The sequence below is a fragment of the Dipodomys ordii genome, unplaced genomic scaffold (assembly GCF_000151885.1).
Source record: "Dipodomys ordii isolate 6190 unplaced genomic scaffold, Dord_2.0 Scaffold198, whole genome shotgun sequence".
NCBI lineage: Eukaryota > Metazoa > Chordata > Mammalia > Rodentia > Heteromyidae > Dipodomys > Dipodomys ordii.
In genome coordinates, this window is record NW_012267414.1 from 579291 (window position 1) to 606512 (window position 27222).

The window sequence follows — 27222 nt, forward strand, 5'->3', positions numbered from 1 at the left end:
ATAGCGGGGAGGACACGGGGGGGGTACACCGGGGGTCACGGGGGTGGGGAGGGAGGGGAGGGAGGGGACATGGATGGAGGACACCGGCGGGAAGGACTGTGGAGAACTCAGTTACCCGAAATCCCGCCAGACAGATGTGATTGCTCCCTCGCGGCCGTTGGGTAAGCTCAACCTTTACCTTCTGAGGAGAGGTTGAATGGGATCCTTGTGGTGAGGACTTGCTGATCCATGCTCCTAACACTCCGGGTTGCTGTTCTGTCACAGCGTTTTAGCTTCACAGCAGACATAGCTGGTGTAACCACAGTTGAGACAAGAACCGAGCTGTTTAGCCAAATAGGACCGTCATGCTCAGGCCGTTCCCAGACACATTTCCCAGTAAGTCAGTGGTTTTCAATGGACAAACACTGAGCACAAACGCCCGTATAGGGGATAAGTCTGTGCGCACACACACATTTATTATGCAGACATTAAGTATGCACACCTGTAGGTGGTATATAGTGTTCATGATCAACATGTAGAGAGTATATAGTGTGCACACATACCATGCAGTATATACAGTGTGCATGCATGTTATGCAACCGTATATGCATGTGCACGCACACCCACATAGAGAGGAAAAGAAAGGGAAGCATGAAGTGATTGGAGTAGGTTAACAATTGAATTCACGTTTCGTACTATTATTGTTGTACTGTTAAGTATTGTATTCCAACTTTGAGTTTAAAAAACGCTAAAAATAAAAATATTACAGGGGAAAATTAGAATAAAGGAAGAGTGGCATAAAATACAAACTGAATTTTGCCTGCTGTATAAATTCAAAAGCCCAGGCAGGTCTTTTTTTACACCAAGGAAAATGCTGGAAAAACAGGTGGAGTACACAGGTGATTCAACCATCAGGTGGCACAGATGAGGGTCTTACAACTCTTGTTGGATTGTCTCCAAGAAACTCCACAAGGAAAAGGCTACTAGGGAACCAGTGCATGTTCTGTCTTCCTTTTAGAGAATCACAATGAGTATTACTAACACACTACACATCTAAATTTAGAAGCTTGTTTACTGTCACAATTTTTAAGCTCGTTTGACCTTAAGGCCTCTTTTTAAAAAGATTATTCCTATTAATTTCCTCAGAGAAATGTTCCTGGACATCTGACTTACAAGTGAAGAAATCAGGCCTGGACTCCTTGGAGGTCCAGGCCACTGAGGAGGAGTGGAGTCAGTCTCAGCTTGGAGACAGGAGATAATTGGAATGAGAATTCTGAATTGTAGCTTAGAAGAGGAGAAAACACTTCTTACAAAGATCATAAGGCCGGAAGTATTTCACTTCATTTCAACCAATAACACCCTCCCCATATTTTATCCTATTCGTAGATGTTTTACATACAGGATCTGTTTTGCAAACACAACACCTTTGTTTATAGTCATGTAGATAAATGTTGTTTGCTCCTAATATTGCTCCATATCTGAGAAAATGACATGTCTTCTATATGTGCTGCTAATTAAGTTTCATCCTGTTATATGGACAAAATAGTATGTGGAATTGTGATAGAATCACCCTGTTCTAAGTTAAACAGGTTACCCTTAACAGTTGTGGTAGGTTATGGGGTTGGGAAGAAGGCAACATTTTATTGCTTTAAAAACTACTTTAAGAACATACATTTGCTTTAAAACAACACAGTGTCTTCCCTAGTGTCAGAGTGTGTGTGCTGTGGCTCCGCAGTTATTAAACCTAGCTCTGTCTGTGAGGGCTGCAGCTTGCATCTTGGGCATTAGCCCAGCTCAGGGGATAGGTGCAGCTCAGTGAGCACACACCAGCCTCCCTTGGCAGCGGGACTCACATGCAGGGAGGACGGAAGGACTTGCTTTCCCTTTATGGCTTTGATCTCTCTGGACAGTAGGGGATGGTGCTTCAAGGAGGCATTCCTTCAGCAATAAATCCAGATTGTGAATCAAACAGTGAGGAGGGCGAGAAATCACAACCTGCTTCCTTTGTTTACTCTGATTAATTGGGATTCCACAAGGGAGTGCAGGGGAGAAGGGCTTCTCTCCCAGGATGGTCAGGAAGGTGAGGAAAGTTGAGTTTCCTCCTCCTGACCTGGCCGCACATCTAATAAAAGATTCCACTCCTGCTGGGATGGCCACAGGGTGCCTTCAGTGTGGCTTTTGCGGGGGCGGGGCTTTACAAGGCAGAGTCCACAGTCAACTCTGGTCCATTTAAACTTGGTTCCTATATCTTCCCTCCAAAATACACTAGTGTAAATTATAACTAAATACTGAGTTAGACAAATGTCCTAAAAAGAGGGGTTGTGCATTTGATTTCCAATATAGCTTTGTGTCAGAGGTCATCATGTATTACCTTAAGTTAGCTTGATGCTTATGAAAATATTGAATCAGCAGCCTCCTTTGGAAACTCTTGGATTATTCTCATACACACTCCAAATCTACTGGTATACTGTAATACCAGTCGATTTTGGTTAGGTATCATAAAGAAGTAGTGCCTGCAAATAGATTATTATACCTGTCAACAGAAATATAAGTATGAGCTTTAAAAACGTGCTAATGTTTGTCCCTGTATTGAAATATTAGCCTAAGTTCTTCCTGTGACATATGTGTATGTGTTCGTGATCTATTTTTGTAATGGGGTAAAAAAATCAGCTCCAAAAATATCACTATCCCCTTTGACATTTATCAGCAAGCAATAATGTCAGGGAGCATTAGCATGCTGAGGAAGTGCCAGAGTGCTTCCTGAGCAAATCCCAGCTTTACTTAGAAAATTATGTCAGGAAATACCCTTATCCCTGCCTCATTTTGCAGTTTTTGGTCCATTTCTTATGTACTCCATGATGGCAGTGGTGATCCAGTCTTATTCATCTTTGTAGATCCTGGGCCTTAAGAATGATTTGGAAGATGGGTGCTGTGACTCATGCCTGTCATCCTAGCTACTCAGGATGCTGAGATCCACGAAAGTCCATGAGACTCCATCTTCAAAACAACTAGTAAAAACCCAGGCTGGAAACATGGCTCAAGTTGTAGACTACCAACCGAGCAAGGCAAGGCCCTGAGTTCAAGCTCTGGTTCTGCTGCACCCCTCCCCCACCTCCCCCAATGATTCAGCCAGGTGCAGAAGCTCACACCTATCACTCCTGTTACTCAGGAGGGTGCAATTAAGAGGATCATGGTTTGAAACACCAGGTAAGACAGTTCTCAAGACCTCTTCTCAACCAGTGGGTGTGATGGTTCGTTCCTGTCACCTTGATTACTATGAAAAGCATAACGAGGAGGATAGCCGTCCAGGTTGGCCTGGGCAAAGAAGGATCATATCTCAAAAATAACCAGAACAAGAAGTCCTTGAAGTGTGGCTCAGCGGTAAAGGGCAACTTAGAAAGTATAAAACCCTAAGTTTAAACTTCAGTGCCACCAGAAACAAAACAAAACAAAAGATTTGGGTGGGTGGATGGAGAAAGGGGTAAGATAGGTGGACGGATGCACAAATGGAAGAATGGATACTCTTCCAGAAGTAAGATACATATTTTACTTGTCAATGTTGATAGTTGATGTCTCAGAAAGGACTATTTTAATAAGTGAAAATACAAATAAATACCTAAGAGTTCATAATAGCCATTATAATGGCTGCAGTGAATCAAGGCTTCTATCCCAAGACATCTTGGCTTGGCCATATGCCCCTTTAATGGCTCAGGAGGCTAATGATAGATAATTTTCTTCAGTACTAGGATTTTCCTTGGGAATGCTGCCTCAGTGGCCCATGAGAAGGCCAGGCTGCATCAACCAGAGAAGGCAAAAGATTCAGAGTTCCTCGGTTACACAGAGTAGCCTGGTGTAGACAAACATTTCTTTCCTATCCCTGAAATGCTGTTTATAAAGAAAAGCAAGGAAGTTCAAATTGGAATATATTTTCCCCAGTGATGTTTAATGAAGTTTATAACAGTCCTCCTGGAGTTTGGTTCCTATAGCTCCTAGCCCCCTTGGGTTTAATTATCAATCAAGTGTTGAAAATAGAAACCTTTTGAAGAAAAGGTGTCACTCTGTCCTCTGAGAGTCCTATACAATTGTGGGCCCTCTCAAGTTGTTGCCCTGTTGTTAAAGTATTGACCCATGTTTCTACTCTATCCTCCTTGAACTTGACTCTGTCCTGAGCTTGCTTTTTTCTTGCTCACTACCTATTTCTTAGACTGTCCTTTCTCATAGTCCACTGCTGGAACCCATCCTCCTCCAGCAGCAGGAGTTGACAAACCATCAGTTTGTCCTTAGCTTCGTAGCTCTTACTACACACCATGTGTGTTTACACACACCATGAGGCTCATTCTTGTGTCTCCATTGTAATCTCCAGCTCCAGATATCTAGTCTTGACCTTTGCCCAATGTCAGACCTCCAGGCTTTAGCAACTGTGGCATGTCTGCGTCAGAGAGCCACATGCACTTTGACCACTGCTGTACAGCCTGCATCTTGCCTGGTGCCCATTGTGTCTAGAATTGGAAAGTCATCTAGTAGAGTCCAGCAAACCAAGATGTCAAACATGTCAGTGCTACTTCATGCCAGCTGTCATGCTAAACGTGAGGTACAGAGAGGAAAGTGACATTCCCTGTCATAAAGAACATGCATTGCAAGGGGAAAGCTAGCAAACTAACGCTAAATGCAATGCAAGGGCAGTACTTCAGAAGAAAAACACCGGATGTGTAGAAAGCCTGGAAAGAGTAATGTTGGGTAGGGACTTGAAGAAATGACAGCTTCAAAGATGAGTAGATTTCACAATAAAAATGAGGCATAGTCAGGTGCTGGTATCACAATTTGAGGGCAGGCCACAGCTGGGTGAGGTGGTGTGTCCCTCTTAACAAGCTACATGAAAGGCTGAGGTTGGGAGGCTCAAGGTTCTAGGCCAGCCTGGGCAGGAAGATCCTCAAGACTTCAGCATGCACTTGTGATCAGCAATGACCGGATCTGAAACAGATCACAGCTCAGGTGTGCTCTGGGCGGGAACCAAGACCCTATGTCAAAAATGGAGCTGGAGATGTGGCTCAAGCAGCACCAGCCTAGCTGGTCACTTATTCATTTATTTATAAACTAATACAAGTTGACATCAAGTTAAAAATGTACTACCATGTGATTTCTTGCTATATGCCAAAGAAATCTATAGCAATAAAATAGGTATTTAGTGAGCCAGTATATTGTGGATCCTTTCCCAAGTCTCCTTGCTCTCCTGGCCAGCTCTGTACAAGAAGGCAAGTCAGATTAAGAAGAAAAAGGAGGAGGAAAGGGAGACATGGAGGTGGCCAACACAGCTCTGCTTTCAGGAACAAGGCTAATACATGGCTACCATTCTCCCCAGTGAGTTTGGGCTGAATGTGCCTGGAAAAATTCCAAATCTTCAATCCTTGAGCAAAGAAAGCAGGAGAATTTCCTTGAAGGGTGGTACCCGCCACACCCTAGAAGACACAGTGAGGAACTGTGAAAATGGTCTAAATCCAGGCTGTGGGCACCAGTGCATTGGAGGTGAGCTTCCTGTACAGAGGTGACATCTAGCATCTGAGCACCTGCACAAGAAGGGATGGGCCTGGGCAGACCTCAGGGATGACGGTGTGCTGGATGAATCTCACTGGCCTAGGAAGCAAAAGAACGAGGGGTTGGACTCTAGGGTTTGCTGCCCATGTCTGTGAGGTGCTGCCAGTGAGCAAAAGCCACTTTTCCTTGGGGTAGTAATGGGTGCATGACACACCTGAGTGTCCACCTCTTATCCACAGTGTTTGTCTAAACAGTCAATTAATTAGCCTGAGTTGGAAAAGTGATTGCACACACAGGCCTCATAAATGAATTATGTTGTTCCTCCAATGGTTTGAGGAAGATTGTAAGTGAGGATAGAGAACTCCAGAAAGAATTGGTGACACTAACAGTAACACTAGCAGTGACAGTGACCCTAGTGCGGTGTATCCAGAGGGTGTGAAATCTGAGGGCATTTGCCAGGTCTGAGAGGAGATGTGCTGCTCTGCCTGTGGACATTCCAGCCACACCAGGGGCCCTTTGTTGCTAAGTTCATGCACATTATCCCAAGACATGGCAGGGAGTTAGCAGGCCCTGGGCAGAGGGCGTGGGTGCTCTGGGGAGAGCCATGGAGGCCCTATGGGGAGCCTGGAGGCTCCCGCCATCCTCTCTGATGTTCCAGGGTTCGAGGGAGATGCAGAATGGACGCCTCTGTGGGGAGGGTATCAGAGTGAGCCAAGGGTTTATCTTGATACGTGGGCAGGGCTGGTGGGAGCTGTGTGGTCTGGTGGTGTCTCGACTTTGAGCTCTGTATTCCAATGACTAATGCCTCAAGCATTTTCTCTCTACTCAGAACAGTATTTCATGAATTGACCCATTGCATCATTACAGCAACTTGGCAAAGCACACAATTTATCACCATTTAGATTTTTTTTTAAAGTAGTGAGGTAAAAAGATGCGAGTAACCACTTAAAGTCACAAAGGGGCAAAGTCTCTCGCACTCTCCCTCTTCATCTCCCTCTCCCTCCCTCCCTCCCTGTCTCTCTCTCTCACACACACATATACACAACACATACAAACACACATGTTTTTCAACCTGTTTCTTTTTTTTCTCTAACAGTACTATGGTTTGAACTCAGCCTGTGTTTGCTGGTCAGGCACTCTACATCTTGAGCCATATTAGTTTTTTTTTCTTTTTTCTTTTTCTTTTTTTTCCTTGTCTTTCAGATGAAGACTTGTATCTTTGCCTGAAGCAACTCTAAGACATAGATCCTCCTACTTTTCCTGGTAGCTGGGATTATAGGCATGAACTGCTGGGCTAATCTTGAGCTCAAACTCTGAGGTCTTCTCCCGGTGACCCTGGCAGTCACTGATTCAGTGGCCACTGCCTCCCTGCTTCCTTCCTGCTCTGGTAGACAGGAGTGCTCCCGGTGACCCTGGCAGTCACTGGTTCAGTGGCTCCTGCCTCCCTGCTTCCTTCCTGCTCTGGTAGACAGGAGCGCTGCCTCACACGAAGGCCTCCCTGCTTCCTTCCTGCTCTGGTAGACAGGAGTGCTGCCTCACACAAAGGCCCCATGGGTTCCATGTGACTACCAACAAGTACTGGAGTGTCGTAGGATGGCATTTCCTTGGCAAGCCCGCTACACTATCGTGTGGTACTAGGAAGTGTTACTTGGTTACTTGCTCATGTTCTCGGTGTCTTCTCTAACAGCAGATCAGACTGCTTCAACCACAATGAGTAATAATTGATGGTAGTGATGACAGAAGGCTTAGATTTTGAAAATAAGCTAATTTTGGATCAAAGGGCCTTTACTTTGGAGGTTAGAAGCCAATGGTGAAACGTGAGGTAAAACCACAGGTATATAAAGTATGGTAGAAGCAATGGACATGTGCAGTTGGTGTTGGGCATGATGAACTCCTGCCCATACCTGGTGCCACATGCTACAGCCACTCTGGGACCTGGAGTGAGGTTGGCAGTTGTCCTGGGCACAGGCAGGGGTGTCTGTCTGCCACGAGCAGAGGTGTCTACCATGAATTTAGTGGCCTACAACAATGTGAAGTGGTTACCTTACAGTTCTACAGTTCGTAAGTCCAAAATGGGCTGAAATCGGGGCTGTCTACTGGAGACTCTCACCTCTGCTTTCCAGCGTGGAGCTTGCCACCTTACATCAACAGTGCTTTCCTCTGTCTCCAGGCCAGCACCATCGGTGGAGTTCTCGAGTCTCCCACAACCAAGGACTCTGATGATGATATCAAGCTTCCTGGATGGATTGTGAGTTTGAGTTTATCGTTATCAGTACATTCTGTCAACATCGTAAGGTTGTAATAGTGCTGAAAATTCCCATTACCTAATGCCACAGTTGTGGCAGTCGGGTAGTGTGGTCTCAGTCATGGGATCGTAGTAGTGTGGTGGAAGCTGCGGCAGTGTGGAAGTTGAGCCCGCAGTTGTGGCAGTGTGGTAGCCGTGAGGCTGCAGTTGTGGCTGTGTGGTAGTCCAGCCTGTGGCTCATGACAAAGAAAGTGTGAGCATATATCCTGAGCTGTTCAGGTTGTATGATTATAAAGGCAGAGTAAGCATAGATAGGCACATTGTGCTGATAAACAACTATGTTACCAATGAGGGATTTACTGCACAATGCTTTTTGCCATTATTTTAATGTGTAATCCTCTATTTATTTAAAAATATATGTGGTAAACAGTATGCCATGTTGTGCTAGCAATAACTTCATATCTCATGCTTACTGTGTCTGTGGATTTTGTCTCTTGCTTAATTTAACCTATGGTATGGTATATAAAGACTAGCCTACCTAGGCTCATGTATGTGAATTCCTGATGACATACTTTTCAGAATGTGTTCCTGGCACTAAGTGATACAAGACTGTAGTTACTTCATATTATGTGAACAACTACCTCAAAACTTGGTGGCTTAACCACTTGGCTAAGTTTTGGCATCAGCCTAAGTACTAAGCAGAGAAAAGGTGGGATAGATACACAGTAGAATATTGTTCAACTAGAAAGAATGAATTATATCACTTGCGGGAAAATGGTAAGTGAAATAAGCCCGGTTTGGAAAGCCAAACCACATATATTCTCTCGTATACAGAACCATAGGCGAATGTAGAGATGAGACTGAGGGGAGGGATTGGGAGAGGGAAGAGAGTGATGAGGTTGAACGTCAACACATGTAAGTCTAATAAATGAATCCACTGAAAGCTGTTGAAAAATCAGGGGCAGGGACAGGATCAAGAAATGGGAGAGCAGTGGAGGATTAAAAAATACATACCCATGTGAAATACCAAGATGAAATGTCTTTATATAATTAATATATGTTAATTTAAAAAAATCTATTGGCTAAACTAACACTGTCTTAACTATTAGAACAACAATTGCTTCTCAAGATCAAAAAGTAGGGTGACAGAAAATAGGGTGACAGATGGTTACCAGCTGGAGGTCCAAAGCTAGCTGAGGTATAGGCAAGGTGGGAGATAGGACTGAAGAGCCACCAGTGGTGTCCTACATAAAAGTATGCCGACCCTGGTGACTGCAAACATGGGATGTGTGACAGAGTTATCCCACATAAGGGTGAGGAGGACCAGGAGGCCAGGTGCATGCTCAGTAAGGAGGGGCTGTTGATGGAGTCTGATCTCAGCCTAGGATTGCTGAGTGAGGAGGACAGAAGGCCAAGCCTGGCCCCTGCTCAGTAGAGAGTGAGGTGCCTCACAGCTCCACCTGGCCCGTGGAAAACACGAACTAGAGCCAGTGCAGGTCACAGAATGCTGACAGATGCTCACAGAGAACAGCAAACCACCACAACACAGTCACGCCAACAGCTCTTTGCTAACTGGGAGAAAGTTCTGTCTACTCTCAGCTTGCTGGACAAAGCTGCCTTCTGTCATATTACAGTCTCAGAATCCATTAATGTCAAATTAATACCCTATTCCTCTGTGTGGTCAGAGATTATGAATCACAAAGAAGTGATTTTTCTAGGAATGGAAGGTCAGACTGTTTAAGCACAAAGCTTTTGAAAAGTTGAGCCATTATCACAGAAATTGAGATAAAGTGAATTTCAGTCTTCACAGCCTCATTGAACAGTACACATTGCATATCATTTGGTGTGTGCTTGGTGCTGTGACTCCAGTGATGGATGGGCAGTCCCTGCTGATGAAATACATGGCTCTTCTGTGTCCACACTGCAGTCCTTTCCTGGCCTAGAGACAGGGTGGTTCTGCCTTCATCCTCAGCCCCCGCCTGCACCCCAGTCTGTGCTAGTTTCTAGTCTTTCTGCCTTGACCACGCTGCTCCTAATGGATCATCTCTAGCTTTTATATCAAAGAAGAACTCTGAAAGCAAAATCAAGTTTCTTATCTGCCTTGCTATTGATGTGGAGTTTCTATCTGCAAGTTATAAGGCCTTACAGACAGAGGACCCTGTGTTATGCTGTAAATTTACTGCAGACTTGGACAGGGACTTTTCTTAGAGTTTAGACGCCCTTTACATGCGCTCACCTACAACTCTAGCTCTGTCCAGGTCTTTCCAATCTTCCAGTGTGACGCTGGGCAGGAAGAACATCATTGGCTACATTGGCTTGTGTTCTCAAAGATGACCTCATCCAACACCGTTGTCTCATACTATTATTTCAGAATTTAATTTGTCCAAAGAACAAGTAAGGAAGGACACCCAGCCTGTCGTAGCTTTTTCTGTGTAACTAGCACTCTTCCATGTACAGGCATATATCCACAGTCATTAGTTATTTCGCACCATTGGTGACTCAAGTTACTTCCTGACTCTGCAGCTTCAGCTAGACTCAGTGTTCACACACTGGGGCCTCTTCTGAGACAACCAGCAACAAGTCACAAGAGGTGACTCCTCTGCTCAAACACTCTGCAAGCTCCGTTCTGTCATGTCTGCCCATGCCAAGCAAGGCATGGGGCCAGTGCCAAATTCAAGACAGGCACAGTCTTCACAGCCTGATGGCAGGGCCACCGAGTCAGTCAGGACAGAGCGCATACATGGGGCAGAAAGATGCCCTTCCTCTGTGCTGTCAGTCACACCCACTACTGGTGTCCTGCTCAACACACATGGCATGCTACTTGTTTGGCAGAGAGACTCACGCTCTTCCTTCCTGCTGCTCTCCTCCTGCGACCAGCCCACGAGAGTGCTCTTCTTCCCACTTGGGCTCACCTCTTACTTTGTGAGCTTGTTCCTGCCTTAACTATTTCAGCAACTCGATTATCCTCAAGGGCAGCTTCTCTGTCTGTCTTTATTCGCATGTTTACTGGCTGATAACACAGTGGGCCTTATAGATTGTTAATATGCCCTTTTTGAAACTGTTACAAGTGAACTCTCATTTTTCTCTAGTTCTCTGATGCCTCTTTTTTTTGTCGTTTTGTTGTCTTTCCAGTGCTCTGTTCCTCCTTCCGTGTTTCAATGCCAGGTCCCCTTTTTTCTTTGACATTCACTTATATAGCTTCAGAGCAAACTTCCTGGGTAATGGTTTCACAATCTGTATTACCAGTTCCTAACTTTCTTCTCAAAGTCTGGCTCTGTTTTTCAAATGAATATTTCCACTCAAGTGTTTTATCTAAAGTTCCTCTGAAAACTATTTTGTGTACAGAGAAGGTAGTGTGGGTAACTTGTGACTATGTGTGGCTCACTCATAGCTGCTAAATCATTGGACTCCAGGCTTTCCTTCAGGTGGAAGGGACTGGGGTGGGAAGGCAGTGTACCAGCAGCTGGAGGCTGATCACATGGTGATTGGATGCTCTCCAAGGTGGACTGCACTGTGGACATCTCAGTGGAGCTACAGCACACTAAGGAAATGGGGCTATAGACAGCTCTGTTGTAAGAAATTCATGGTATCTCAGGGCTCATGAAGAACATCATTCCCTTAAGAGATCTCTGGCTTCTGAGGAACCTCTCCTCTCCCCCTGGAAAGATGCATAGAGGTTCCTGGGCATAAACGAAGCTCCCGGTAGCATTTGTGATACCAGCAGCTTTCACTTACGGAGTAGGGGTGTTCCTTCCTCTGCCATGTCTCTCTCACGCCCTTGCTGAGCTAGTTAGTTACACTGTCAGCTAGTTCCTAGGGCTCTGCTCTTCCCGGAGGACTCTAGAAAGCATAGCTCGCAGGCCATCTGGGGAAACAGCGATGGCCAAAGACAGGCTTTGATGCGATGGTTAGGACCAATTTCAAACCTACCTTGGCTTTGTTTTATTTTCATGTCAATAATGCAGCTGGAGGTTCTCAGCCCCCACTGGAGTCTGTGATAGGGTGCCGGCTGGTGGGGACAAAGGGTGCTTGATCCCCAGCAGGTTCTCAGCCCCCACTGGAGTCTGTGATTGATAGGGTGCCGGCTGGTGGGGACAAAGGGTGCTTGATCCCCAGCAGGCAGCCTGCTGGGTGGCCGTGCGGCTGGCGTTATATTCCTCTTTCTCTCCCTCCCTCTCTCCCCCTCCTCCCTCCCCCCCTTTTAAAAATTGGATTAGATGAGAATTTGTCAGTGCTACTGTTCCCTTTTGGCTCAGCTTCAGTGTACTCACCTTGCTGTCAATATTCCTGTGGAGAGTTGTGCCTCTTCTCATTACTGCCTTCTCTGGGAGCTTATTGTAGGAGGCATTGTGTCGTGAACACGAGTACCCTGCTTTGCTCATGCTTCTTCCTGCACAGTCCTTACTGTTAGGTGAAGTACGACTGTTTGTGAATTTGGCTAACAGCATTGGAAGCAGATGAGAGGTTAGCTCATGCTTGATAACTGCACTGGCTCTGTCTGGGCTCTTTCATTAGGGGAGCAGACATGCTGAGGAAGAAGGTGCTATTTTTACATGGGGACTTTTTCTACTGAAACCACATGATAACACTGTGCTGTTAAAACCATCTCGAGCATGCTGAGTTAGCTGAGGAAACAATATGTGTGTTGCCAAAGCCAAGCCAGAACCATTCTGAGCCTCTTCGCTGAGGTCCTCCGGCTCTCCTCAGTGGTGAGGAGGAAGAGACCAGGAGAGGAGCTGGTGAGGTGTGAATTACAGGTTGCTGTGAACACCATGGGGGGATTTAGATTCTTGCTTGCTTGGTTGAAACACGGAAGGCCTGCGTATCACTGCTGTTGGGTATCACTGATACCTGCCATCCTATAGGTTACGCACAGGTAGAAAGCAGCCTGTGACTTCAGCTGTGCAGCTGAAGTGTGGCTATCTCCAAAGCAGTCCACACACAAGTCTGCAGATGAGCCAACCTGCTGTGTGTGGAGTCAGGCCCTCTACCACATAGTGCTTATGTTTCACTTTTCCACATCCAGAAAGTATTCATGAGAACAACTGAAAAGTGTGGAAATGGAATCTTTCCAGTTCGCTTGTGAACCATCTCAGGGTATCCTGAGCCCTCAGACATGGTCTCCCCTCTGACATGGCCAGGGTCCCCTCAGCTGTACCCCAGAATTTGAATTGTAAGCAAATTCCTGACAGAAACATCATTGAGATAGCTCTTGAACATATAGGACTTTGAGCTCTTCTTCACTCAGACATGTCTCTAGAGAAGATTTCCTCTGGGGACCAAGGTAGTTCCTGACCAGGTTTTGGGCAAGGAGATGAAGAGTTGTTAGCCTGGGATCACCAAAGGTGCCACCTACAGAAGGGCCTCGCTCTGACACATGGCGAAGAAAGAGGCAAGATGAGATGAAATTCTGCATGTGCTGAATTTGGGGAAAAGTCTGTGAAAAGTGATTTAAGAGTTTACAGCGTGTTAGTAAAACAACCTCAGTCATGTCATTTCTCAAAAAAAAAAGCAACCTACAAAAAGAGGTTAACTAACACAGCTTCTTTTGGAGGTCAGGTCAGTGTTTCTTGGCAGTGTGGGGACACTTTGGGTCACCTTGAGGCTGCTGTGATGTTGATGAGGATGCCAGAGCAACAGTGATGGACCAGCGAGGGTCCAGGGAGCCTGGCCCTGGGGAGGGGTCCCTGAAACACTGGCAGAGGGGACATAGGAGCCTCAGCAAGCCCGCATGAGGGTTGGGGGGGTCTTCTAGGCAGGCCAGAAAAAGGAACACTGTGACTGTCCCAAAGCATATCAACCCAGGATGGAAACAGAGGATGATAAAACTAACAAAATTTCCTTCTGCTGAGCCCAAGTGACCAGCACCAGGTCTGTCTGGTGGCTGCTTGAACACCAACACTGAGGGAAAGGAGCTGCTGGGGGGAAGTCGGGTATCTCAGGCTGGTGCTCTAAGAAGGCAAGATAAAAGCAACATGTGGGACTCAGGTGCAGTAAGAGGCATTTATTGGAGGGAAAATGAGGTGTGAGGGAGGGGGGCAGGAAGACAATGTGCTGGGCAGGGCCTTCATTGTCAAGGACATGAGTCTTTCTCTTTTTTTGGCCAGAGTATAGCAATGAACTTGCCTCCCGGGTCTAGATCTTGTAACTCCTCAAACAAGCACATCACCGTACACATGCTGAAATGATCTCAAGGTCACCATCTATTTAGAGACAGCTCTTGTTTACCAGTTTTAGAATGCTGGGCAAAGGGAGGGCCAGCAGCTCCACCGAGGACAGCCCATGAAGCAGGGTCTGTTACTACCCCCCCCCCGTGAAGCAGGGCTGTCACCCCAACCCCCAGCCTGCAGAGGCCCAGTGCTCTGGGCCTCTCTTCAGTGCAGGCAGCATCCTTACAGGGCTGATTGTAAAGATCTCACAGTGATCTAGGCCTCCATCACCTCCATATTGGCAGTCTTCCTGCTTTAGTACCTCCATGGTTTATTGAAAAAGTCACCAGAGGTGTAAATGATTTTATGAACATGAAGCTACTTTCACATATTCATTTTAAACATATTTCTCTGTCTTCACTCACAGTTGATCGAAGAGCATGCTTGGTTGATGTTAATTGCACATGAAATGACAGACAGAGTATAGAAAGACTTAAATATAGGGGTGAGTTTAGCAGAGATTTGTAAAAGCCTCATTTCACTATAAATTCCAGAAGTGAAATAATTTCCATGTCTTAAATTCTCATATAGCCACATATCTTCCACTAAGATTTCTAGAAAATTCACCTTAGGTTTCATTTATGTTTGGGGAAAATTCTGGTGTTTTTCTTCTTGTTCAGTATCTGAGGAATGGCCAAATGGTTGCCACTTGCTGTTTTAGAAGGGTCGGCGACAATGGCAGATGTTCAGACATTCCCCTCTGCTCACTTTGATACCTCATTGCTACCAGTGGTCAAAACGTCCATCTGTTGCTTAGAGCCCAGTATTAGTTTATGTAAAACATTTTCAGAAATGAAACAACAACTTCCGCAAAAGATACTCATTTTTGTCAATGGTGAACATTTCTTAATTTTGGTTTTGAAGCAATCAGTAATTTAAAAAGAACAATAAGTTTCTATTTTAGAGACAGTATTCAAATCCAATAAGACATTTCATGTATAAACTGAAAATAATGTGTAAACAGAAGCCTCCACCAATGAAAACAAGAGTGGCCCCGGAGCCCAGTGGGTATGAAGTCTTTGGGTTCTGATTCTTCTCTGAGTCACTGAGGTCTCCTGACCCCTGCACCACCGTTCAGTGCAGAAATAAGGAGTGCTGCAGGGGCTGGAAGCTCACTGCCCACGCCAGCATTTCCAGTAGAATGCCATGGTTTTAAGGGAGATGTGATTTTAAAAAGTTGCTAACTTGAAGCTCACTTATATATAAAAACTGGACAGACACTGGGATAATTGTTTAGTGTTCAGACCAGTGGAAGATTTTTTTTTTTTAGGGAGGACAGTTTTATCACTAACATTGTTTATAATGGCAGAGAATGGTGATAATAAAAACCAGGCCACGTCTTCTTCAGCTCTGTTACAGTTCCTACCTTTTCTTGACAGAATGTCTTATTACTGTCCACCCTCTGGGTGGACCACTCCCCCATGAGCCCTCGATAAGCCTCTGAGCAGCTGCTAAAGCAACAAAACCTTAACAAGGACACATAGATAATTTTGAAATTGAACATTTCACAAAATATTTAACTGCATAAAATCTTAAAGGCTGGGCCTGGAACAGTAACGTAGCAATAAAAAACCAAGAGATTTTAGGATTTTAATTTTGAGCAAGTATTTACAAGAAAAATCAGTTAAATGTGTATTATAAACATGTGGTGTTGGACCCCAGACAAATGCCTGCTTCTGTGGCAGGCTAGTGTATCTTTTTCTTTTCTTTTTGTTGGTTGTGGGGCTTGAACTCTGGGCCTGGGTGCTGTCCCTCAGCTCTTCAGCTCAAGGCCAGCACTCTACCACTTGAGCCACAGTGCCACTTCCGGTTTTCTGGTGGTCAATTGGAGATAAGAGTCTCACAGGCTTTCCTTCTTGGGCTGGCTTTGAACCATGATCCTCAGATCTCAACCTCCCGAGTAGCTATCTAGCAGTCAAATGCTCTGTGATGACTGTGTATGAAAGGAGGAACTGTCTTCTCAGTTTAATTCCTACAGCTCCTCCCTGCTTCCAGCCTCTGGCATTTGCTAGTAAAGGAGAGTGAGGTCCCAGGGTCTCCGTACTGAAACATGGGGGATCCTGGACAATGCAAGTTAATGCTCGGGTCTCCACCTACAGGTGTTGAGAGAGGCAGATGGTCCTGGAAAGGACTGAGGGAGAAAATACCATTCTGTGTAGAAACATCAACTGAGAGCTACCTTCTTTGTGGCAAGAAGCGATGTTGGATATATGAAATTGGATATTGTAGGTTTGTTTGTTTCTGCATACATAGGTCAAGCTGTCCTCAGACTGGCCTCAAATTTGAGATCCTCCAGCCTTAGCCTCCCAAGTACTGTGATTATAGGAGTGTGCCATGCTTGTCAACTCCTTCTGAAAAATATTTGTTGTAATTGGAAAGTCTGTGTTTACATGTGTATTAGTGTGTGTGTCTGTATTTATGTGTGTTGTGTATGATCACATCTCCCTTTGGGAGACCCAAAGGGATGTACAATGTGTCTTCATCCCACACTGGCATACATTCCTTCCGAGTACTCAAAATGCAGGAGAAAAAAGCTAGAGAGAAAATGTGGAAGGAAAATGCAATGTGTAGCATAACAATAAAATTAAGGACTTTACCATTCTTCCCCTTCTTACCACAAAAATGGATGTGCTCCAGGGTGGCCTCCATGCCCCCTGCAGAGCTCTGGAATTCAGCATGGAATGGTTCTCCAGGACTGAGGAGCCAAGTTATCTTCACCTACACCCAGCACTGACTTAAGAAGAAAATGATGCTAGGAAGCAACATGACCACAGAAGGCCACCTCATCACCACTGGATTGTTTTGAGAAATGGAGCCACAAGAGATATTCTGAAAACAAGTGGAGTAAACATGAAGACTTGTGCAGATGTATCAGTGCTTTTCATCAGTGAGAGTGGGATCTCGGGGTGGAGCAGCTTGATTCTGTTTTGTCTTCTTCCTGGTACATGGCAGGAGTCATATTTATAAATTAAGATTTCCTTTATAGGTGCAGATTTCTCTTACAATGTGATTATACAACTTCTTTTCAGAAAGTTGCTCACCCACCTCATTGCCTACAAATGACAATTGACCTGTGTACTCTACATTCATTAATTTGTACTGATGTTTGCTATGTCTAACTGTTAAGACAAAAATATTGGAAGTGGTGCTGTGGTTGAAGTGGTAGAGTACTAGCCTTGAGCTGAAGAGCTCAAGAGACAGCGCCCAGGCCCAGAGTTCAAGCCCTACCACCATAATCAAATAAAGACAGAAATATTGGCCAGTATTCAGTTTATTGGTCTAGAAAACTCATCTTCTTCCTCATTTTAATGACAGTGTCTAAAATTGAGACATAAGACTTAATCCTTGAAGTTTCATGTGTTAGCCTGATATCTCTTCCCAGATTCAGAGTCTAGTCACAGCTTGTTTTTCTCAATGTCTGGGTTCTTAAGACCTGGGTTCTCCCTCTTCTATCTTGCTTACTGAAAGCTTCTATTGTGTTCTTTCTCACTTACTTAAATCTTCTTTCTTATATCAAAAGGCAGGAATTTTCAGAATCATAGTGTTCGAGCCTCTAGAAAGTTCTCTTGGCCCAGAGGTGGGGTCATGACCACAAGCAACAAAATGTCAAAGGCCCAGTCCAGCAGGAAAGGTCGTCAAAGCAAAAATGGAAAGGAATACTGTGAGCCACTGGCACTGGAAGGGAAGGCCTGGCAGAATTCTCAAGGGAAAATACAAGAGCCTGTCTGTCTCACACAACTGGGAAACATTGAAATACCAAATCAACCCAATGCCCAGGTTGTCTTCGTGCATATTGGCAAAGTTGTGACATTAAATGGCTCTTGAATTCTCACCCTTTGATCCAACAGTCTTCCCCAGTTACTCCAAAATGCATTGAACCAACTATTATCTAGCTGAAAAGAAAATCAAGAAAATCCCACTCTTAATGACATAATAAAGTATAAGATGTCTAGGAAAAAATTTAATCCAAGAGGTCAAATATCTATGCACAAAAATTATAAAACCTGGATAAAAGAAATTGAAGAAGACACAAATAAATGGGCAGACATCTATCCTCATCGATTTGAAGTACTGATATTGTTAAATCAAAGTGATCTAAGATTCAGTAGAATTACTATGAAAATTACAAAGACAAGTTTCACAGAAACAGAATAAACAATTCTAAAAAGGTTCCAAATAGCCAAAGAAGATTTGAAAAGTAAAGAATAAAGAATATCTCCTGATCTCAAGTTATATTGCAAAACATTTGTAACTAAAGTGTTGTGATATAGGCGTAGAAACAGACAGAATCAATAGAACAGACAGCCCTAAATAAACCAAGGTATACAGTCATTGACATTGAACAAATATGCCAAAAACACATAAGGGAGAAGCATTAATCTCCTCAGTAAATGATGTGAAGAAACTGAATCTCCACCTGGACAAGAGTAAAATTCCTATTTTATGCCACCCACAAAAATAATCAACTCAAAATGGATTAAAAGATTAAATGTTGAAAATAAAATTATGAAACTCCTAGGAGAAAAGTGGGAGAAATGTCCCTGGCCTGTGGAGTTGACAGTGATTCCAGGGATACACCACCAGAAGTACCAGCAACTGAAATCTGAGTTCTCACTAGTGAAGGGAGCAGCATCTTCACAAAACGTAGCCTGCACACCACAAGAAAACATGAGGTGCTACCATTGAGAACATATAAAGAACTCACACAATGCAGAAAATAACCCAGGCAACAACACGAGCTGGAAAACCTCTGATATACTTGGGACCAAGGGTTTTATTTTTTTATTGTGAGAATGCCATACAGAGGAGTTACAATTACATGGGCAAGATAACGAGTACATTTCTTATCAAGCATTGGCGCCTCCTCTTTGTTTCCCCTCCCCCTCCCTTCCCATCCTCCCCCCACTTCCTCCCACCTGATCCTTCCCCCCCCAAAGTTGTGAAGTTCGTTTTTCGACATAATTTGTACATCTCATTGTTGCAATGGGTCCACCTATATCCCTAGTTAAACGATTTGTTTTTGCCCTTCCCCTCCACAAATTATACCAACATCAAATACAGTGAAAGCAGGGGTTATACCATGGGGGAGGGACATACAAAGCAGCATAGAAATCATCTTATAAATATGTTAGAAATAATTGCATGAAAGAAAAAAAACACTTGAATACTTATCTTGGGGTTCATTCCCCTAAAATCAACTTATCTGACCTTTTCTGCTTGACTCAGACATATACTAGTTATTGCAAATAAGGGAAACCATGGGACCTGTGTTTCTTGGGCCTGGCTTACTTCACTTAATGTAATTTTTTTCCAAGTCTTTCCATTTCCTAACAAATGGGGCAATGTCATTCTTTCTGATGGAGGCATAGAATTCCATTGTGTATACATACCACATTTTCTCGATTCATTCATCTACTGAGGGGCATCTGGGTTGGTTCCATATCTTAGCTATGGTAAATAATGCTGCAATAAACATAGTTGTGCTGGTAGCTTTAGTATGGTCTTGTTTGTGATCATTTGGGTAAATGCCCAAAAGTGGGATTGCTGGGTCATAGGGCAGCTCTATGTGGAGTCTTTTGAGGAACCTCCATACTGCTTTCCAAAGTGGTTGAACAAGTTTACACTCCCACCAACAATGCAGTAAGGTTCCCTTCTGTCAACATCCCCTGTAACATCTGTTGTTATTAGAGTTCTTGATTATAGCCATTCTAACTGGGGTGAGGTGGAATCTCAATGTTGTTTTGATTTGCATTTCTTTTATTGCTAGAGAGGTTGAGCATTTCTTCATGTGTCTATTGGCCATCCTTCTTTCCTCTTCAGAGAAGTTTCTCTTTAAGTCTTTAGCCCACTTATTTATTGGGCAGTTGTTTCTTTGAAGATGTGTTGTTGGGGGATTTTATTTTTCGAGTTCCAGGTATATTTAAGATATGATACCCTTGTCCGATGTATGGCTAGTGAAGATCTTCTCCCAATCCGTGGGCTTTCTATTGATCTTGCTAGCTATGTCCTTTGCCATGCAGAAGCTCTGCAATTTCATGCAATCCCATTTGTCCAACCTTTCTTTGATTTGTTGTGTTTCTGGGTCTCTATTAAGAAAATTTCGGCCTGTGCCAAGGAGACCTAGGGTTTCTCCTATTCCATCCTGTAATGTTTTCAGAGTGTCCGCTTTCACTCTGAGGTCTTTGATCCATTTGGAGTTGATTCTGGTGCAGGGTGATATATAAGGATTTAGCTTTAGTTTTCTACAAGTAGTTAACCAATTTTGCTAGCACCATTTACTGAAGAGGCTGTCTTTCTTCCAATCTATTTTTTTTAGCTCCCTTATCGAAGATTAGTTGGCTATAGGTCTGTAGGTTCATTTCTGGGTTTTCCATTCTATTCCATTGGTCCTGAGGTCTGTTCTTGTGCCAGTACCAAGCTGTTTTGATTACTCTGGCTTTGTAGTAGAGTTTGAAATTTGGTGTTGATATTCCTCCAGGACTGTTCTTTCTGTTGAGGATGGTTTTTGCTATTCGGGGTCTTTTATTGCTCCACATGAATTTTTGGATTGCCTCTTCTGACCAAGGGTTTTAGAATTCATACTTTTCAGATTTGAGAACATATGCATATATAGATGAGTTTTTTGGGGGAAGAGACTTGGGTCTAAATGTATCATTTGTTTTTGGTTCATACATACTGGCTACTGCTCATCTCAGGCAATTCTAAACAGTATTCTTAGATTTTGACTGTGACCCATTCCTAAGGTCAGGTATGAACTTGCCTCTGTAGCATCACGTTCATGCTCAAAAAGTTTCAGATTTTGGAGATGCAGATGCTGATTTTCAGGTCAGAGACGTTCAACTCTAATAACCTACTTTGAAAAAGACCAAAGTCTTAGCATAGACATTTTTTTCAAGGAAGACAAAGACACACAAATGGCCAACAAGTGTATATAAAAGGTTAACATCACTAGTCACCAGGGGAAATGAAACCCAACAGTAATAAAATGACAACTCATGCCTTACCGTGACGTTTTATCAGTAAAGGGACTCTCTCCACTGCAGAGTGGCCCTGCCGGAAGAGGGGCAGTAGCCTACTCACTGTCCCCACCAGCCATTCTGACGCTCTTCCCACACATTGATGACATCATATGAAAAGTTTCATGTCACCTAAATACTGAACCAAATACCCATCTAAAAAGATTATTACAATTAATAGCAACATTCCAAATAAGGAATTGCAATTATTTTTCTTACCAGTTCCCGTGTTCCTATATAATTCACTCTTGATCAGTAGGGCCTTCATAATCCGAGTTCACAAAGTTATCAACTCCCAGATCCAAAAAGTGAGGCCTGGAAACCCCGGCATAGTCCTGAGCACGGTCTGAACACAGCAAGACCGTCGGCATAGAAGCTCCTGTTTGTGAGTCCACTCTTTGAAGTATCACTGGCTAAGCATACTCAGCAGTCCTTACATGAACCAGACTAAGACATTTTGTTGAAGGTCTGATCTCTGACAACTTACAGCAGAGCCTCTGGGCAAGCACAAGACAAAAGCAGAAAGGCCTCTGAGTCCTGGTTCACTTAGTATAGCAGCAGAAGAGAAAAGGCTGTCTAATGCATGAGTGTTTCATAAGAGTTGATCAATGCTTTTGCCCTCTTGGGCATACTACAGGCATCAAGAGTAATTCAAATTCTTCAGACTGTCCTCTCAAGTTAGGAAGTGCCCAAACTGGTATATGAGCCACATTCCTCCCTATCAGTCTAACCTAGGGAGACAGAGCACCCTTTGTCACTGCGTAGCACTTCCCAGCAAACTCTTAACAACAGTATTGAGTTTCTTAGAGAATCGAGCTGCTCAACAAATGTAGTTATTTCTAACATTCTTTCTTTGTAATGTGAAAGAACAAATCGTTGCAATTTTCCAAAGTTGTTCTGGGAATCTAAAAGATCAATTTAGTTGTAACGATGTCATGAGACGTTTAGTTTTTCTGAATCTAGAGTCTGCTCTTAGGAAGGCAAAGGGTGACATAGAAACTTAGGTAAGATCATGATTGCCTGAGAAAGAAAAGAGTAGTTACCTACACAGTACAACAATGGTGCAGCATTCCCAAATAAGTGGAGAAAAAGTTAGTAAATAATTTTAAAGAATCACTATTCTGACTCAATATAATTTTCTTCTTAGATTACACAAAAGTAAGTAATAGCTGCTTATTCCCCTAGCTGAGAACTCTTAAGGCCAGTTTATCCATTTTAACAAAAATCAAATTCTGTTTTTGCACTAATTCAGTATTTGGCAATAAAAGATTCCAAGTTCCTGTTTAAAAATCATCATTTGAATAATCCTATCAAAAATAAGAAAACTTTGTGCCGAAACGTTAGCATATTTTATTGCTTCTTCCCAGAAAAGCAAGATAAATATGGTTCACTTTCATCAAACCCTATTAAATTTTCTGTATCTATTTATGTTTTGTTCTTCTCTGTCATATTTTATAATCTAGAACAGACATTTTCCTTTGAACCAACTACTCACTTTCCTTGAAAAACAGCAACATTATTCCTTACTTTGGAAACATGTCTGTACTTCTCTACATTACTGTCTGTACTGTTGGCACCTTTGTTCTAGCACTGTCTACTACCCATAGTAACAAGAATGAATTATTTATTCATTTTATTTCTTTTTTTGTAGTGCTGGGGGTCAGACATAGGGCCTCATATATGCTAGACAAGCTCTTTATCTCTGATTTCCGTCCTCAGCCTAGTTCAGTGTAACTTTTTTTTGGGGGGGGTCCGGTCGTGGGGCCTGAACTCTGGGCCTGGGCGCTGTCCCTCAGCTCTTCAGCTCAAGGCTAGCGCTCTACCACTTGAACCACCACGCCACTTCCAGCTTTTTTTCTTTTTGCTTATGTGGTGCTGAGGAATCGAACCCAGGGCCTCAGGCATACAAGGCAAGAGCTCTACCACTGCGCCACCTTCCCAGCCCCACTTTTTTCTTTTTATGTCACTTGAACTTAGGGCCTGGATGCTGTCCCTGAGCTTTTTTGCCCAAGCCACAGCTCCACTCCTGGTATTTTTTTAGTGGTTAATTTAAGATAAGAGTCTCACAGAATTTCCTGCCCAGGCTGTCTTCAAAGTCTCAGTCTCCTGAGTAACTAGGATTACAGGTGTGGGGCATTGGAGCTGGCCAGTTTAGTATAACTTTAAGCAAACTTATCAGTCTCTATTTTACAGAGAAAGAAAGCTATGTGATGCATACTTGATAACTGAGTACCATATACAAGCAAAGATGAACATGTTCATTAATACAGCCAACGTGATGTCACTCTATAACAGAGCAGACTAAGAAATGGACCTTACATATGTTTAAAAACTGTTTGGAAATTTGTACTCTATCAAAAGATAATCCATATTTTCAAGGATTTTTCATTAATCTTTAAAGTGATTAATCAAACTTATTGAATTTAGGATTAGTTAACCTTAAAATGATTATTTCATTTATTCCAGTGTGACAAGGCATTAGAATTTGTTTGAGCCTAGCATATTTTAAAAAGTGATTATTGATTTCGACTAGATTGTCAAATTATATAATTGAGTGTGTTTAGACACGTAATAGTTGATTGTTATTGTTGTTGTTTGTGGTGCTGGAGGTCAGACCCCAGGGCCTGTTGCATGCAAAGCCTGTGACTGGGCACAGAGTTGTACCCCAGTCCTAAATGCAGAGTCCTTCACATGGTTCATGACTCTCGAACAGTCAGTGTTAAGGTTGGCTTAGTTCATCAGTAAACTGGTACACAGAGTTGAGGAAGCTCAGAAAGCAAACAGATTCTGTAAAAATGAAACTTCCATATGGCGTGGGGCTCACATGTGTAGCTCTTGCCAGTTCAGGGCCTGAGGTTTAGTTCAAGTGCATTTTCTTACTAGAGAACAAAATCAGGGATTTTTCCCTACTTAAATAAAAATTACAAACTAAATTTATCCAATGATTTACTATGTATTACATATTTAGATCATCATATAAAGATTTTACATATTTAGATCATATAAAGATTTTTATATATAGATCATATCAAGGTGCTACTGGGTTAACACTTTTGAAAACTTTTTTATTAAAAGTCTATAGAACAAAATATTAAAATTGCTTATTTTCTAGTTAGTCTAGAAATATATATAATCATCTACTACTCTCTCTAAGTCAACTAGAACAGTGTTTCTTTAATTACAAGACCTTATAATACAGTTTAGTAATACTCCCAGAGGCAAGAAAACATTGTACACACAGTGCAGGATGGATGCATTTCTACATTACAGAGAGCATTTGCTTCTGCTCAGTAATCTCAGCCATAGGTCAGGCATAAGCATAGGAACAACTCACCATTTCAGCTTTTAAAGCACCATTTTCCTTTCTGGTGGTCTCAAAATATTTCCGTGAACTCATAAATAGACAATAGGCAAATGATTGACAAAGTACATTAGCTACTATTTCTCTCCTGATAGAATATAGAAAGGTTCATCCCATAGAGGTCACCAACTGACTATAGCCCAACACCACCAGTTCCCTGGCAGTAGTCCACCATGCCTCTCATATGAGTGTGTTAGAACATCTCCTGACCATGAGTTCTATAATACTGTGCTTTAGATTATGAACTTGATATTGATTAGAAACAAAACCATGGATTCACCAGTGCTGGACCTATGGCCTAGATATACCAGCTCTCTAAATGCTAAGTCTTAACGTGTAACATTTGCCTATTTCTGTGGTATAAACTCTACTATAGTGGCTATTTTATGCTGTCAACACAATGTAAAGGATGTCAGATTGGGAAGAGATGACTGCCTTTGGTCCTCAGAAAACTGTGACCCGGATCCAGGGCATAACTATGCTTGACCATAAAAAGTTAGCCCAAACACAGACACTCCAGCAGAAACAGGCAGAAAAACAGAATCAGAAACCAAGAAAGAAAGCATTGAGGAGTACAGAGTTAGCCATCTGGAGGACAGGAAAAGCTGTGCCTGTGCTGAATTAGACCAGGAGATCTGCTCTTCAGGCCATGCAGCTCAGCAGCACCTGCGTTGAGTCCTTGGGATATCTCAGGGCATCTCCCCAAACACCCTCGACGCACTCTTCACAAGACAGTCGTCGTGTTGTGAACAACTCCCATAGCTAGAAGGCTTGCCTTTATACTCTGCCAAAGACCCTTTTTCCTTCCACTTCTGACCAGTGGCCTACCAATGCCCTGGGGCAACACACCAGATAAAGCCGTCTCTGAGCCAGTAAGCCCTGGATACTGAGTACAGCTGTTTTAGGGTCTGACCCCTTCATTTTATAAATACAGACACTGAGGCCCAGAGAGATGTCAGTGATGTGATTTGTCACCTTTGATGGAATCAGGAGTAAAACTCAAAAGTTACTGCTACACATACCTCTTGAATTTTTGTTCCTTGATTTTATTAATACTTCATATGTTTTCAGGATCTCACATCTAATTGCTATCTTCTTGACATTCTAAAAGCCAGTACACAGGATCTAATCAAATGCTGTAGTTAACTGTGTTAGTGTAGTCTAGAAAATATGTCTGTCTGGATTGCCCTTTATCTCAGCCTCTGGAGTAAGTAGAATTACAGGAGTGAGCCCCAGCTTCTGGCTCCGTGTAGCTTTTATGAATTGGAAATCTAGATTAGAGAAGAGACAATGTGGTCCTCAGCATCTTCCTCACACACAGAGAAGGCTGAGGACAGCCTGCTGCATGCAGGTCATAATGCCTCTGCTGAGTATAGGGAAAGGCAGATGCACACGTGGAACCAAACAGCTAAGAGCTCATTCCGTGACTTCCATTCTTGACTGATAGAGTCTCAAGATGGAGCCATCTTGACGTCCACGCCCCAAATGTGCAGTCTTGTCGGCTGGGCACTGCTTGTTTCTTTTCTCTAAGTCATAAACCTTTTATCATGTTTCCACTCAGACAATTATGGCTATAATGCAGCAAGTTTTAGGTAAAGATAAAAATGTGTGCCAACAGAGAAGTCACATGAATCTGGGCAGAATTCTTGCTGATACTCCTGTAAGTTGCCTCTGTTCTTACTTAGTGTGAGTGACCCATGCTGTGCAGTGACGAGTGACACAAAAACCGGTTAAAATGTACCGTTCTGTTGCCACATGTAGTAAAGCCCTTATTCTGAGCATAAAGGGCTATAGACATTTTATTAGCAAAAACCATTTCTCCCATTCTTTCTCGATACATGGTTAAGAAATATTGAAGGGCTCTAGGCTTGGACTGTTGCCCAATTATGAGTCCACATGTGTCTTTCTGCCTTCGGATTGGCGCCAGCTCTAACATCTGGAGCTGTGCAGACCACGTCGCTTGACTAGCCTTCAAGGATTTGAAAACAGCTGCTCCAGCAGCCTTGTGCAGGCTTCTCTTCTCCAGATTAAAGAACCCCTCATTGGGAATGGCTTCAGGATTTGAGATTTTCCTGACAGCCTTCCTGTGGGGGTGTTCTGAGGGGGCATTTGAGTTTGCCAGCGTGTCCCAGGGTGACTTCCAGGGTTGAACACAGCACCAGCAGGTAATTGATGCCACATTCTCAATAGGCAGTCATCTCAAACAGGCTCTACCTGTTTGCCAACTCTGCGGTAAAATAACAAGAGAAGTTAAAGGAAAATAACACTCCTTTCATGGACTGGCTTCATGTCTTCAACTTCCGGGAGCCACTGGTCAGATTCCAAGGTTGTCCAACCTGTGTTCAATCAAGAGAAGAAACACCACACCAGTTGTTAAGGAGAGAATTTAGTGTAAAGAATGAGCTGGGGGCCGTGTACTTGCTTGCGTGGCTGTCACTCTCTCACTTGAGCTATACCTACAGCCTGGCTTTGGAAGTCTTCTCAGCTTTTCTGCTCAGATGGGCTGCTAACAGTGGTCAACTAGATCTCTAGCTGCCATTATAGGAGTGAGCCACAGGTACCAGGACAGAGTTGTTTTCCTTTGGTCACTGTCTACAGTCATACTTGTGGGACAGGTTGGACAGAGGCTTAGAAGAGAATAACTGACCTCCGTTTAACTGACGTCGAGTGGCCTTGGAAAGTTGCTTTTGAGTAAAAAGGTGATAGAGTCAGATCTGTGCCTTTCTAGAAGAGGATTTTGCCCAAGGGAAAAAGACAAAGACCTATCAGAAATTTACTCGAGATAATAAAGCCTTAGACTAAGCTGGTTGTAGGAGTGGAGCTCATGCCAATCCAACACAGACAGGGATTTCCAAGGAGAGGGAAGTTGTGAACTATCTA